We start from the raw sequence: 12,677 nt of genomic DNA on the forward strand, positions 1-12,677 counted from the left end.
CCATAGATATACCTTAGATCATTTAGGGTATTTTTGGGTGAATGTGGGTATATTTGTGCCCACAATTTTTGACACCATCTTGACTGGAAAATAGTTGTAGCCTATTGTTGATCAAAATATAAGAAATGCTAATATCATAAAACAAGTGCGCATTCAATACTCAGGGGAAAGGGAAAGATAATCCATTAAGATATCAATCTTTATAATACATTTTTATAACATAACTCCATTTATAAATATGTATATCTATGTTAATGTTTACAAAATAAATATATATTTATACATTTGAGCTCATAAATGTTAGAAAGATGGCAAGAGAGCTCGGCATCTCTCGCGAGTCCGTTCGAATGATTTTGGTGGATATTTTGGGTATGAAACAAGTTCTTGCTCGTCTCGTCCCTATAAAGATAAATTATTTTCGAATAGAGTACCGTGAACTGGTCTCTTTGGACATGCGAATTTCGTTCCCAGATTCATGGAGAGCTTTATAACTGCCGATGAGACATGTGTGAACCAGTGAACCAGTTTTCAGTCGTTCGAAGACATAAAGCAAAATTCTCTAAAGAAGCTGAAGGCCATCCCAAAAAGTGCTTATGAAAAGGACTGGAAAAATCGTTGACATAAGTGTATTACAACTGATGGGGATTACTTTGAAGGCGACAAAATAAATATTGATAAATAATTAAATATTTTGTGTTTTGTTCACAATTTCCAGGTAGTTTTGGTCAAAAAATTGTGATAATTCCTAAATCATGGTTATAAAGGATTCCGAGCAAAAAAATAACTTCGACGAACTAATTTAGTTAATACAGTTGAACCGCTATTTCATCCATGATATATTTGAAAATCCATGATTTTTGAACAGAAACAAGCTAGAAGCACATATTGGAATATAGGCAGATCTGAAATTTCAATAAAGTCTCTGTTCTCTGCTCGAAGGAACAACGCATTGTTGTTGTTGATATCGTAATAAGTAGTTTTAGAACTACGACAAGCAACCATTAAAAGCAACCCTTCGAACGCCATGATTATTCCTAAGCGCATACATATCTACATATGCATTTAATTATACGCCAAGAGGGCTAAATATATGCATTTGTACGTGTGTGCGCAGCACTGTCGGCGGCCATAACGCATTAATTAACAGTTATAGTGCAAGCATGTAGGCAATAGAGGGTTGTTCTTGCGCCAGCTAACGACTGCCATTACGCAACTGCGGTTATGTTGCCATGTATATGTGGGTTTGTTTGTGTGTATGAGTGCATTTAAGTATGTATGTGTGCGAACCCTTATTTGTGTTACAACTGATTATGTCATATCCTGCCATTCCACCGCCAAGCCGCCAAATCCATCGAGACGCACATCAATGCGCAAAGCCACAAGTATTAACCCTCAACAGCGTCGAATGCGAAAGGGCGAAATGACAACAACAACACCAACAATTCGCACTTTATTAGCGTGCACAAATCAATTCTCCGAGGATTTTCATTGTTATGTTCTTGCTTTTTGGATGCGGTCTGTCGAGAGCAACAATGATTTATAGTTGAGTCTATGCGGTACAGCCTGGGAAGCAGATCTAATGCTAATGGCAACAACAATAACCACAACAAACAATATATGAAATATTTATGTGTTGCATTTGCAATTAGTTGCAACAAATTCTACATAAAACTGACAATTGTCATTTGCAACTGTCACAAAATACAAATAGCGAAAACCCTGGAAGCGTTGTAGGGCTGCCGCTCGCCCCATAATAACGTCATAATTCTCGCTTAACCCTTAACTAGAAGCCTTGAGCTTCAAAAGGATAGAAGAAAATGCATTTTCAGACACACAAACACATACAGGGTGGTGCTAAAGCATAGCTAAGTCAACAGTGTGTCGCATTGAGATAACAAAACTCAAGTGTTTACTTTCACAGTCGAGCGTAAATACACATGCATATACATATATGAAATACATAAATATACATACATACAAATGCATAAATTCGCCCTCTCGGTTGCTCTGCGGAAATCCTTCGACAACCGTTGGCTTAAACCCTTTGCATTTATGTGAGGTCACGTAGCGCTCATACACTCATACACTCAAACATATATACAGCAGCATACATATATGGATACTCGTCATTTATTCCATTTAAAATAGAATTGGTTTCGCTTGATTTTCGCAAAACTCGTTTCCTTCATCGCCGATAACAAAGTCATAAAAGCGTAAATTTTTATTTTATTCATAAGCCAAGCTCAGCTAATAAGCAGCTACAGCAGCAGCCGCCTCGTAATAATCCGATTGGTTTTAAAGTGGTTAAGCTTGTTGTTGGCATGGGCAACTGTATAATGTCTGTGGCGTTCGGCTTGTCAGCGTAGTCTGCTGCTTGCTGATTACTTAGCATTTGCGTTGATCTTCATAAATTATTCGATTTATTTGAGGGAAAAAACGAAAAAGGACTTTATTGAAGTGAGTCTTTATGTATAAAGACGAGCGTGAGAAAAATGCGGTGGTAAGGAGATATGCTGAATATATTTATATGAAGTTACATATATAAGTATATACACATATATCATATATGCTTATTTATCTAACTATTGAGTTGATTTCATAAGCCACTTGAATGGCAGCAGCTATTTGAAGAATTGCGTTGATGTTGCAGCATTTGAACCAAACAATTATCATATCTCTTATTTTAAATAAGAAAATAAAGAAAGTGCTTGAGAATTATCGTAGTATAATGATAATTATATTACATAAAGTGGCATACTGTTGACATTAGAAGGGAGATAAGCATAATTTTGGCTAGTTAATGAATTATTTTTATCTACAAAAAAATTTAAAAAAAAATGGATAAAGGTTAACGTCGGCTCCGATGAAGCTATAATAATCTACACGATGTATTTTTTGCAGCACAAGAGAGTATAAAAATCACTTTATCTTAGTTTTGATGTCTCAGTTTGTATGGCAGGTATATGTTATAGATGCACGATCCAAACAATTTCTTCACAGATTTTAGCACTGCTTTGAATAATAAATTATGCCAAAATTTGTAAATATATCTTATCAATTTGAAAAGTTTTCCATACAAGAACATGACTTTACGCAATCAATGTATGACAGATATATACTATAGTCACTCGATCTGAACAATTTCTACGAAAATTAGAGCACTACGTTGGGTAATAACGTATGCAAAATTTCGATAAAATATCTTGAGAAATAAAAAAAGTTTTCCGTTGAAGGACATAATTTGGTCAATCAATTTGTATGGCAGCTATACCCTGTAGTTGCCCGATCCGAACAATTTCTTAGGATAATTTATTGCTGCCCTGGGCATTAATCTATGCAAAATTTCGTGAAGATAGTTTGACAAATAAAAAAGTTTTCCATATAAAGACTTAATTTTAGGTTAAATATGCACCGTTTTGTTCGATAACTTGTTGTTGTCATTTTCAAGTTAATTAATTAAAGTCATTATCATAGCAAATCACGTCCTTAATAGAAAACAACCGTGACATCATCAGCAAAATGCGCCCAATAAAGTAAATGTTACCTCCTAACCAATCTCTCGTAGCTTCTGGCGCGTCAATTATCAATGTGTGTGCGCTGTCGGTTTGCTGGTGGAATAAACTTCGACCGCTTCTAACCTCCTTCAGACATTCCAATTATTGTTAGTACTTGTTGTTGAGTCGAATTAAGAATATCGCGGTATGAGAACAGCTCATTTTAGATGATTCCCTGCTAATTCCACACAAAAAACACAAAGCAAAACCTTGTTGACCGTCAATGCTGGCTTGGCCACCGTTTGTGATATTGTCGTAACTGACCCCCGTTGCAACAAATCGATTTTGTCGCGTTCATTAGAAGTTTTTCCACCGATGTTATATCACACCGAGCCAGCCATTATTCCACAATTTCCATTACTTTTTTTTGTACATAATAATTACATTACAATTACAACATAATTGGATTTTCAGTGGGTGGGGCATTTTTGGCGTTACGACTAGAGGAATAAGCGAAACTAAAATTGGGCATATTTCGCTTTTAGAGTATCAGCACTATGAGATTTTCAGCTGCCTGGATTGCGCTTTTGCCTTATTCAAAGAAGAGTGTTTAATAAATCATTATCAACCCAAGGAAAAACGAAGTTCAACGAAGCAGGCGACGTAACTACTTTATAGTTCGACTATCAAATTTTCCGGGCAGTTGCGACATATTGACAAAGTATCTAATGACATTTGAATCAAATATTTTCAAAAATCGCGTCTTTAAAATAATATTGGCTTTATTTGCGTATCGGGAGTCGCAGCATTTATTTTTTGCAATTATTTTAATTGTGACCTGCTATTACTTCATAAATATATGTAAACAGTATTTTTTAAGTTAAAACAATACTTATTGCAAAAATCTTACAGATATTACCGATTGAAGTGCATGCTTTTTATACCTAGAACAGGGTATGTTAAGTTTGTCACGAACGTTGCAAAAGCCAGAAGGAAGCTTCGAATATCCTATAAAATATATACATATATACGTAAATATATAAAAGATCAGCATGACTAGCTGAGTCGATTTAGCTATGACCGTCTGCTCGTTCGCCTGTCTATATATACGCCAACTAGTACCATAGCTTTTGAGATATCGACCTGAAATACATATTATACACGTCCTTTTCTCAGCAAGAAACTGCTCGTTTGTTGAAACTACCGATATTGGATAATTTTAGCGTATAGCTACTAAAAAGACTGAACGATCGGAATCAAGTCCCTGTATGGCAAACTTTTCCGTTTGAAAATATATCTTCACGAAATTTGGCATGTATTATTACCTCAGATAACCGGACAATTTTTCCAGATAGGTGATCAATGGCGACCGTTATCGCGCCATGGTCACCGACTATTTGATGCCTGAAATTGAAGCTCGTGATCTCGGTGATATTTGGTTTTAACAAAACGGCGTCACTTACAAAACGTCGCATCAATCAATGGATTTATTGATAGAACACTTCGGAGAGCAGATAATTTCATGTTGTTTGGCCCCCATGATAGTATGATATCACACCGTTACACTTTTTCCTGTAGGGATATGTAGTGTATGCGGACAATTCCGGATCGATTCAGGCCGTGGAGAAAAACATCACGCGTGTCATTCGCTAGTAACAAGTCGAAATGCTCGAACGAGTCATCGGAAATTGGACTCAACAAATGGACTATCTGAGACATAGCCGCGGCCAACATTTGAAAGAGATAACATTCAATAAATAAATGCCAACAAAAGTTCTTTGGAATGATAATAAACATTCCTCTTTAAATTTGAAGTTTCTGTCTTTTTTCTAAAAGAAAAAGTAAAGAGCTTTTGAAATGGATCACTCTTTATGACCTGGCTCATGCCGTAATCTATATTCGGTAGCAAGAAAATAAGATTTTCATTTAAATTAACAGAGGTTTCTGTATCAAAAATTTTATTTCTGTAAAATGTTTTCTCACATCCCTGTCATTTATATAAAAAAGCCTATGAAAATTATCAAAAAAGAGTTCGATATCAAGTACAGCCTGGACCTTTTCTAGCTGATCTCTTCAACGGTGTGATGATCTTCCTCTTCCTTTGCTTCTCCTGGTGGCTACTGCGTCTAATACTATCCGAGCTGGAAAGTTTCCATCCATTCGGAAGACATGACCTAGCCAGCATAGCCGCTGTCTCTTAATTCGCTGAACTATGTCGTCGTATATCTCGTACAGCTCCATCGACTGCGGTATTCATCGTTGTCAATGCGTAAATCTTTCGCAGAGGTTAGTTGAATCTGCTTTTCCTAAATCTAAATGCAATGGAGACCTTAAAATTAAAAGTAACCAATATTTTTAAAGAAAATGTCGAAATGCTAAAAATGTTAAAAAATAATTAGATTATTTCTTTCTGCTGTACATATTTTCTCTGGGTTTTGGCATAAATTTCGAATATATATTTATTGCTGTATAAAAAAGATATTAGCAACTAATTTGAAATTTCATCTCAAAAACCACAAATAATCTCTTTAACTCTCTGATAAGCAATAATATAAGACATATTTAAATATTATCTAACACATGGCGTCCCATAAATTCACATACTATCACAAGAAACAAACGCTGTGTAACCTTTACAATTCTCAAATTTCAGCAGCAGCAACTACAAAAGTCCTCCGCCAACCCATGTATCCTAACACCGACCAATTACAAGCAACAAAAGCCTACAATTACAGATGAAAGACAAGCAATTAGCAACACAATGAGAGACAAGTACATTGAATGTAACATACACATATACATAAGTACATGGACATAAATATATAAATTTGGGTATGAATACATAAATTGTATGTAAACAACTGACGATCGCAAGTGTCCTGTGGCGATCAAGTGCTGCAGATAAAAATCAAACGTAAGCCGATTTTTCATATGTGTAATGAGCAAAGACCGACGACACGACACGAATGTGTTGGTGGTCCGGTGCGAGAAAAAAATTAGTGTTTTGAAGGATTTTCTGAGTTTGACGTGCAAAGTTCGGACATAATATGCAAGCAAAACGCAATAGAAGAAACAAAGAAACTAGTTACAAGAAGAAAACAAGCAATAAATTAGCATTTGAAGCAAAAATACGAACAAATATACGCACAGTTCCGGCTCTATTTATGTTTTTGTCATCCAGTGTTGTTGAGGATCAGCATTGATCTGCTTATTACATAAGAGGATCGCGCTCAACCACGCCCTGTTAGCCGGTGTCTCCAACGCCACACTTCGACCTTTTTCCTTCTCGTCACTCTCAAGTGCACATGCACTCAATTGACCACGAGTCCGTTCATGTTAGACGAAGTGAAAGGAATTTTTGCAACACTGATCTGTAGCTGTCATATTAATCCCGCTCATCCTATCCGGCTCAATGTATATGTTTTGCCTACAACACAAACGCCCCCAAAAACAAACAATTAAGAGTAGCCATTATTCTCGTAGACATTCTTGTGTGCCTGCTACACGTTCCTCTGGCGGATTACAAGCAACCCAAGTGAAATTACACCTTGACCGACTTGTAATCCCCAGCTAAGCCAGCAAGAACATGCATTTCTTATTTGCGCTACGCTCGTCTCACACTCACATCCTCAAGAGTGATCTTCAGCAATAACGGCCAACACTTCGAGCAGATCGCTACACACCCTCACACACGATCACCTGCGCTGCTGCTGAGGACTCGTTTGCTGCGGATTATGCGTGTTCAAGAATAAATGACTTTCGTCCGGAATCTGTCGAGAACTGACAGCGGGTCTGACGGTATGCTGTGCACACTCACCCGCCCGTCAGCTTGCTGGCAGTCCGACTGAGGCCTGGCTGAGCTGACATTTGCGAAATGAAATGTTTTGATCGCTTGTGGTGTGAAAACATGCTAAATAATGAGCAAAAGGTAATCTTCAACTTAATCGCCGTCACTTTGCCTTGCATTGATCGCCGTCGGCGGGTGATGGCGGAGTAACAGGCGATTTATTTCGTACTCGTTGCTTTATGCTTTGGCATCTTTAAATTGATTTCGGGCTACGCCGACGGACCAATTTGCATTTGCATGTGCTTCTCGGCTGAGTGTGGTCTCGCGTGGCTGGGCGTTGCTGGGCCGTAGGTGTTGCGGCGTTAAATTAATTACTTGAGTGTCGTGCTGTGCAGCTTCGTCTTTTAATTGATTAGTTGACATGCCGTTTGCCGGAATGAAGTGAAGGTGGCACGTCTCTTGGACTGACACAACGGTGCACGTGTAGCCGTAGCTGAAAATGATATACTTATATAGTATATGAAGCTTGTTGGCGAAAGCTTTGTCGGGATTTTTTATAATAAATATGCCTCATGCTTTTGTGCGTCAGCGCGTAACAGCTGAGATGACGCAAATTGAGGTCGCTACGATCAAATCAAGTAATGGATGCCAGGCTTAGTTCGCTTGTTAGTTTTTGTAGACAATCGATTAAGGATATACACGTTTCAATAGATTTTAATAAATAATTTAAATACAAAAGTCTCTCCCATATCAATATAGCATATACTATTTGCAATACAAATTTAACTATCAAATTCAAAATAACGATTTTTTATACCCTGGCTATAAGAAATTCCAGGTGCGATGGATACAAATATAAACCGGGACTAATACATTATTATTCTCTTACAATAGATCAAAATAATTCTGCAATATGACATACAGATCTATGTTTTCATAGAACTTCCGAAAAGTAAAGGTAAATTACGCCTACGGCTAGCAATATTGTCTCGTAAAGAGTCCAAATAAACTTTTCTCCCCGCACTTTTGCACTTCTTTACTGATCTATTAACTGATCGATTGAAATTTCATTTCTATCCGATAAGATTCATGTTTTACTGAATGACACCCATACCTTAATATGAAATGCTTATTATATATACAACTAGCTGACCCCGCAGCCGTTGTCCTGCGTGAAATTATGTGTTTTGAAATGAAAAAAGTTGAAAATATATTGTAACGAAAATTATTTATTTTCGATTTTCTACATTTTTTTAATGTAGCGCAGCTTAATAAACATAATTTTTTGATTTCTGTTCTGGTGCGTAAATATACAGAGAAGATAGGTTTCCAACTCGTCAACATGCCACATATATCTGGCAGTGTGAAAAACATAGCATTTCCCGATTTCCTTGTGTCCTGTTGATTGTCAACGCAAAGGCAATTTTCCCTGGAAATTAAATACGTTTGAACTGAAATGGCTGTCCCTTGTATTCGATAACTGTGTCATAATCAGTCGGGTTCCATTACACAGTTTCGGCGTATGAAGATTGTGAAACATAATAATGACAGATCCAACTTTGAGACGCAAATGATGCTGGGGCATACCAAGCCTCTCCAAAGAGTTTGGAAACTCTACTGGATAATTTACGGTTTCGTCTTCCTTGTGAAGACGATCGATCGATTTATATGAGCGCAAACCTCCCCGAATTTGATTTTGAATCTTCCAGTTTAAGTCATTAACATCGGTATTTTGGCAGCTAAAATTGCGCGTGCACTCAAGCAATTGCAGTTACGATAATTTGGACAATGTTCGGATAAACATTCGTGATGAGTTCATCTTCCGTTGAAGTGAATTGACAAAAGGGAGGTGAAATTGATATCAAAGGATGCCATACGTTGATGGCAAAAAGAACGCCGACCAATATTAGCGCGACCTCTTCGTGGCTTCGAAACAAATTTCAATCTGTAATTGATCACTTCGTCTGAAACACACATAAAGTTTTCACTGAATAATTTTCAATAATTTTTCCTTTGGATAGCCGGAATAAAAAAGCAAGCGACCGCAATTGAACGATTCAAATAATTTACAAATCAAAATATTGACAAACAAAACAAACAAAAATTGAAAAAAATGTGTATGGAAAGTGTTACTTTTTGGAATTGTCCAATTTTTCGACTTTTCCTCATGAAAAGTATAAGGTATTTTGTTTCTAAACCCATCCACAACAAACAACCTTTAAAAATTTCATCAAGATTGGTTCAACAGTTCTCTTAGTGTTACTAACAAACAAACATTCATTTTTATTGTAACGTTTTTATAGGGAAAAGAAAAGGACTGTTTTTAGAGGTTTTCCGGAAGTTATTCGAAATTCGCCGCAAAAACCTTTGAACTTCAACGAACATTTAAGAAAAAGAATTGATTTAGATAATATTCGCTTATCTTCTCCGTGTTCCCTCGAACTAACTGATTTGCAGCTTACGAAGCAATATATGTACTTTAATATTTCTAAAGTTGACATATGTAAACTTGTCCTATCCTCAGTACATTAATGAAATGTGAGCCAATTTAACGCTTTTTATGTACACGCCTTGTGTGACAGCTCTATTCAATTTAATAGATATGCCAAAGAGACCACGCGGGATATCCGGATATTTGCCACCAACGAAGAAACCCAAAACTTGGGTCAACAAGTGCAGGCAACATATCGTGAGGTCAGCAAAATCACGCACAAAGACAGTTGGAGAGGTAAATCCGCGGACAGAAAATGGGAAGACGTGGTAAGAAAGAATAAACCGAGAAGAGCGTTAGATCGAAATCAGGCGCTATTATTTTAACAAAGAAGGAGTGAGCGTTATATGCGGATATCCCAAAGAAAATAAAATTTGACATTGGCTCTAAAGAACTCGGTTCAAATGTGAGCCACATCAACTGTCAAAGGAAACCTGCAAATTGAGTGAAAAACCATGCAGATGAGATAGCCGACACGTTCGAGAGCGCTCTAATAGGAGTGATTGGTAAATGGCTATAATAGGAAAGGAAAGGAGTGTGCGATTCAAAACGGGGGGAAGCATAATATATAACAAATATGCAAAATTCCGAAGCGCCTTCAAGTAGCCCTTATTTGCATACGAGCATAAGCTCGGTAAAGGAAGGATTGGGTGGTCTATCTGTCGCCTCAGGAAATTTTCACCTACTGCAATGGGGAACACTCTGTTCTAAGTACGGACTGTCCTAAATACGCAGAAATGATGAAATAGTCAACAGAAAAATTAAGATATTGCAGCTAAATCTTAACCACGCTGCTGCAGCACAAGACCTTCTAAAACAGACGGTGCTAAAAGAAAATATAGATATCGCCCTACTAAGCTAGAAAAATTCTCTGCGTAGGGAAAGCACTTGGATTAAATATTTAAGTGACAAGGCAGTAATATGGTCCTGAAAAGGACTAGGAAGCATCTCACGCTCCAAAGAAGCCCGTAATGGCTTTACATGGGCATATGTTCGCCGAATATATATTATTTTGTAAGATGATATGCTCGTCCTATCGCGTGATATATAAACTTATCAGAGACATCTACACTTAAACTGATACAGCTCATTGAACTTAACGGCTAAGCCTTAGAAACCCTTAAATCACAATATATTTCAAATATCCATTGCAAATTTTAATATATTATTTTTAACGGTATATGCTACCGAAATTTGAAAAGAAGATTTTAAAAATGTCGTTCGAGATGTGCCACTTAATGAAACTTGGAACCGTTTGGAAGTAAAGGTCCTCTTGCTTCTTTAAATATGGGATATGTCAAGCTCTTTTTCTAGATTAGTACAGCCTAATTTTTTGTTCGTGTGAAGTTTAAACTTTGTTGAGTGCTTCTTACGGTAAAATACAGCCTTTTTCAACAACTTTTTTCTCATATAAAAACTGAAGTATTTTCTTAGAATTTCTTATTGCTAAAAACATTCACTATTAACAAAAATATACTGAAAATTAAGGAAAAAAATATTTACAACTCGGCCTTTGCGACGCCATTTCCGGTGACCCCTCGGAAAACGATGCGCCCGGATAATACAAGATGATCTAAAGTGAAAAAATACGTGTTTTAGTTTAAACCTTAACTTAGAACTTGGACGAAGGGAAGAAACTGAAAATTGGATTTTTGGCAGATATTTTTACAAAAAAAAATAAAATTTCAGTGAGAATAGTTGTATTCGGAAAAAATTCTTTCTTCAAGCCTTCAAGAATTGTATCTCCAAGATCCGTGTAAATTTTCATGAAGTTCGACTGAGTAGTTCTCGAGAAATCTTGCCCAAGTAACTCCTAAGTGGAACAACCTATTCGCTAATGGTTGTGAAGTCATCGAAAACTTGCCGTGTGCGAGTTGTTCATCCGCCTCTATAACGACGATAACATCGAAGAAGTTAAAGCAGCAGAGCGTTAAAATCGTCGTATTGTCATCAAAGAGACAGTGGAGGTTTTTAAAATGTTTATAGATTGATTCAATCATGTTGGCTATTGTATTGGGTATGAAGAGTGTCAATACTAGATTCGTACTAAACGACATGAATTTTTTACAAAACCGGCGTCGAGTAGAGGTCGCAAAAGAGATGATTGATAACATAACAAAGAGCTATATTCACGAAACTGATCATTACTGATGACGAAACGTGGTTTTATGAATATGAGGTCGAAACTGTCCAATGTCAAATAGCATTGCAAAAATGAGCCGAACCTGAAAAAACCAAAATTCTTGAAAGCGTTTGAAACCATCTAAGCCGAGTTTTGTAAGAAGTGCATATTTGCTCCAAAGGTGTCTATCAGAAATTACTTTCTTCTTACATCTTCACAGCTTTCTGGATTAACTTGTGCGTAGCGTTTTACAAAAGTGTGGCAACCATTAATATATATTTCCGCTTCATTGAAACTGTTATATAATCTAATATATAAAATGAAAATGGTTAAGCTACGCAACTGACCATGATGAAAGCCATAAAACCGAGACAGGCCAAGCAATAAATGTTTCCAATAAAAGTAAAATTTCCATATTAATTGCAACTGAAGGTTTCCAATGACTGACTAATAAGTATACGATATACATATATCTAGACATAGCATACTCATGCGCAAATGATGATAGAAACTAACGCTTAATATAAAGCAAGGCGTCATGTGGTTGCAACATATGGTTATCACACTACTTGCCACATTTTATAAGTGTGTATGTAAGCTAAGAGCATTAGAAGGCAATTTCTCTATACTCGGCAATAAAATAGAACTTTTATTAACCACAAAACGGCCTGAAAATTATACAAACGCATGTAAATAAGAACACACACACAAACGCACAAGGAAAGCATTGATGCTTACGAACAAAAAATTAAAGCAGAAGACACTAAAACTGCCAGCGAGGTG

This window comes from Bactrocera tryoni, chromosome 3 (genome assembly GCF_016617805.1).
Source record: "Bactrocera tryoni isolate S06 chromosome 3, CSIRO_BtryS06_freeze2, whole genome shotgun sequence".
Lineage (NCBI taxonomy): Eukaryota > Metazoa > Arthropoda > Insecta > Diptera > Tephritidae > Bactrocera > Bactrocera tryoni.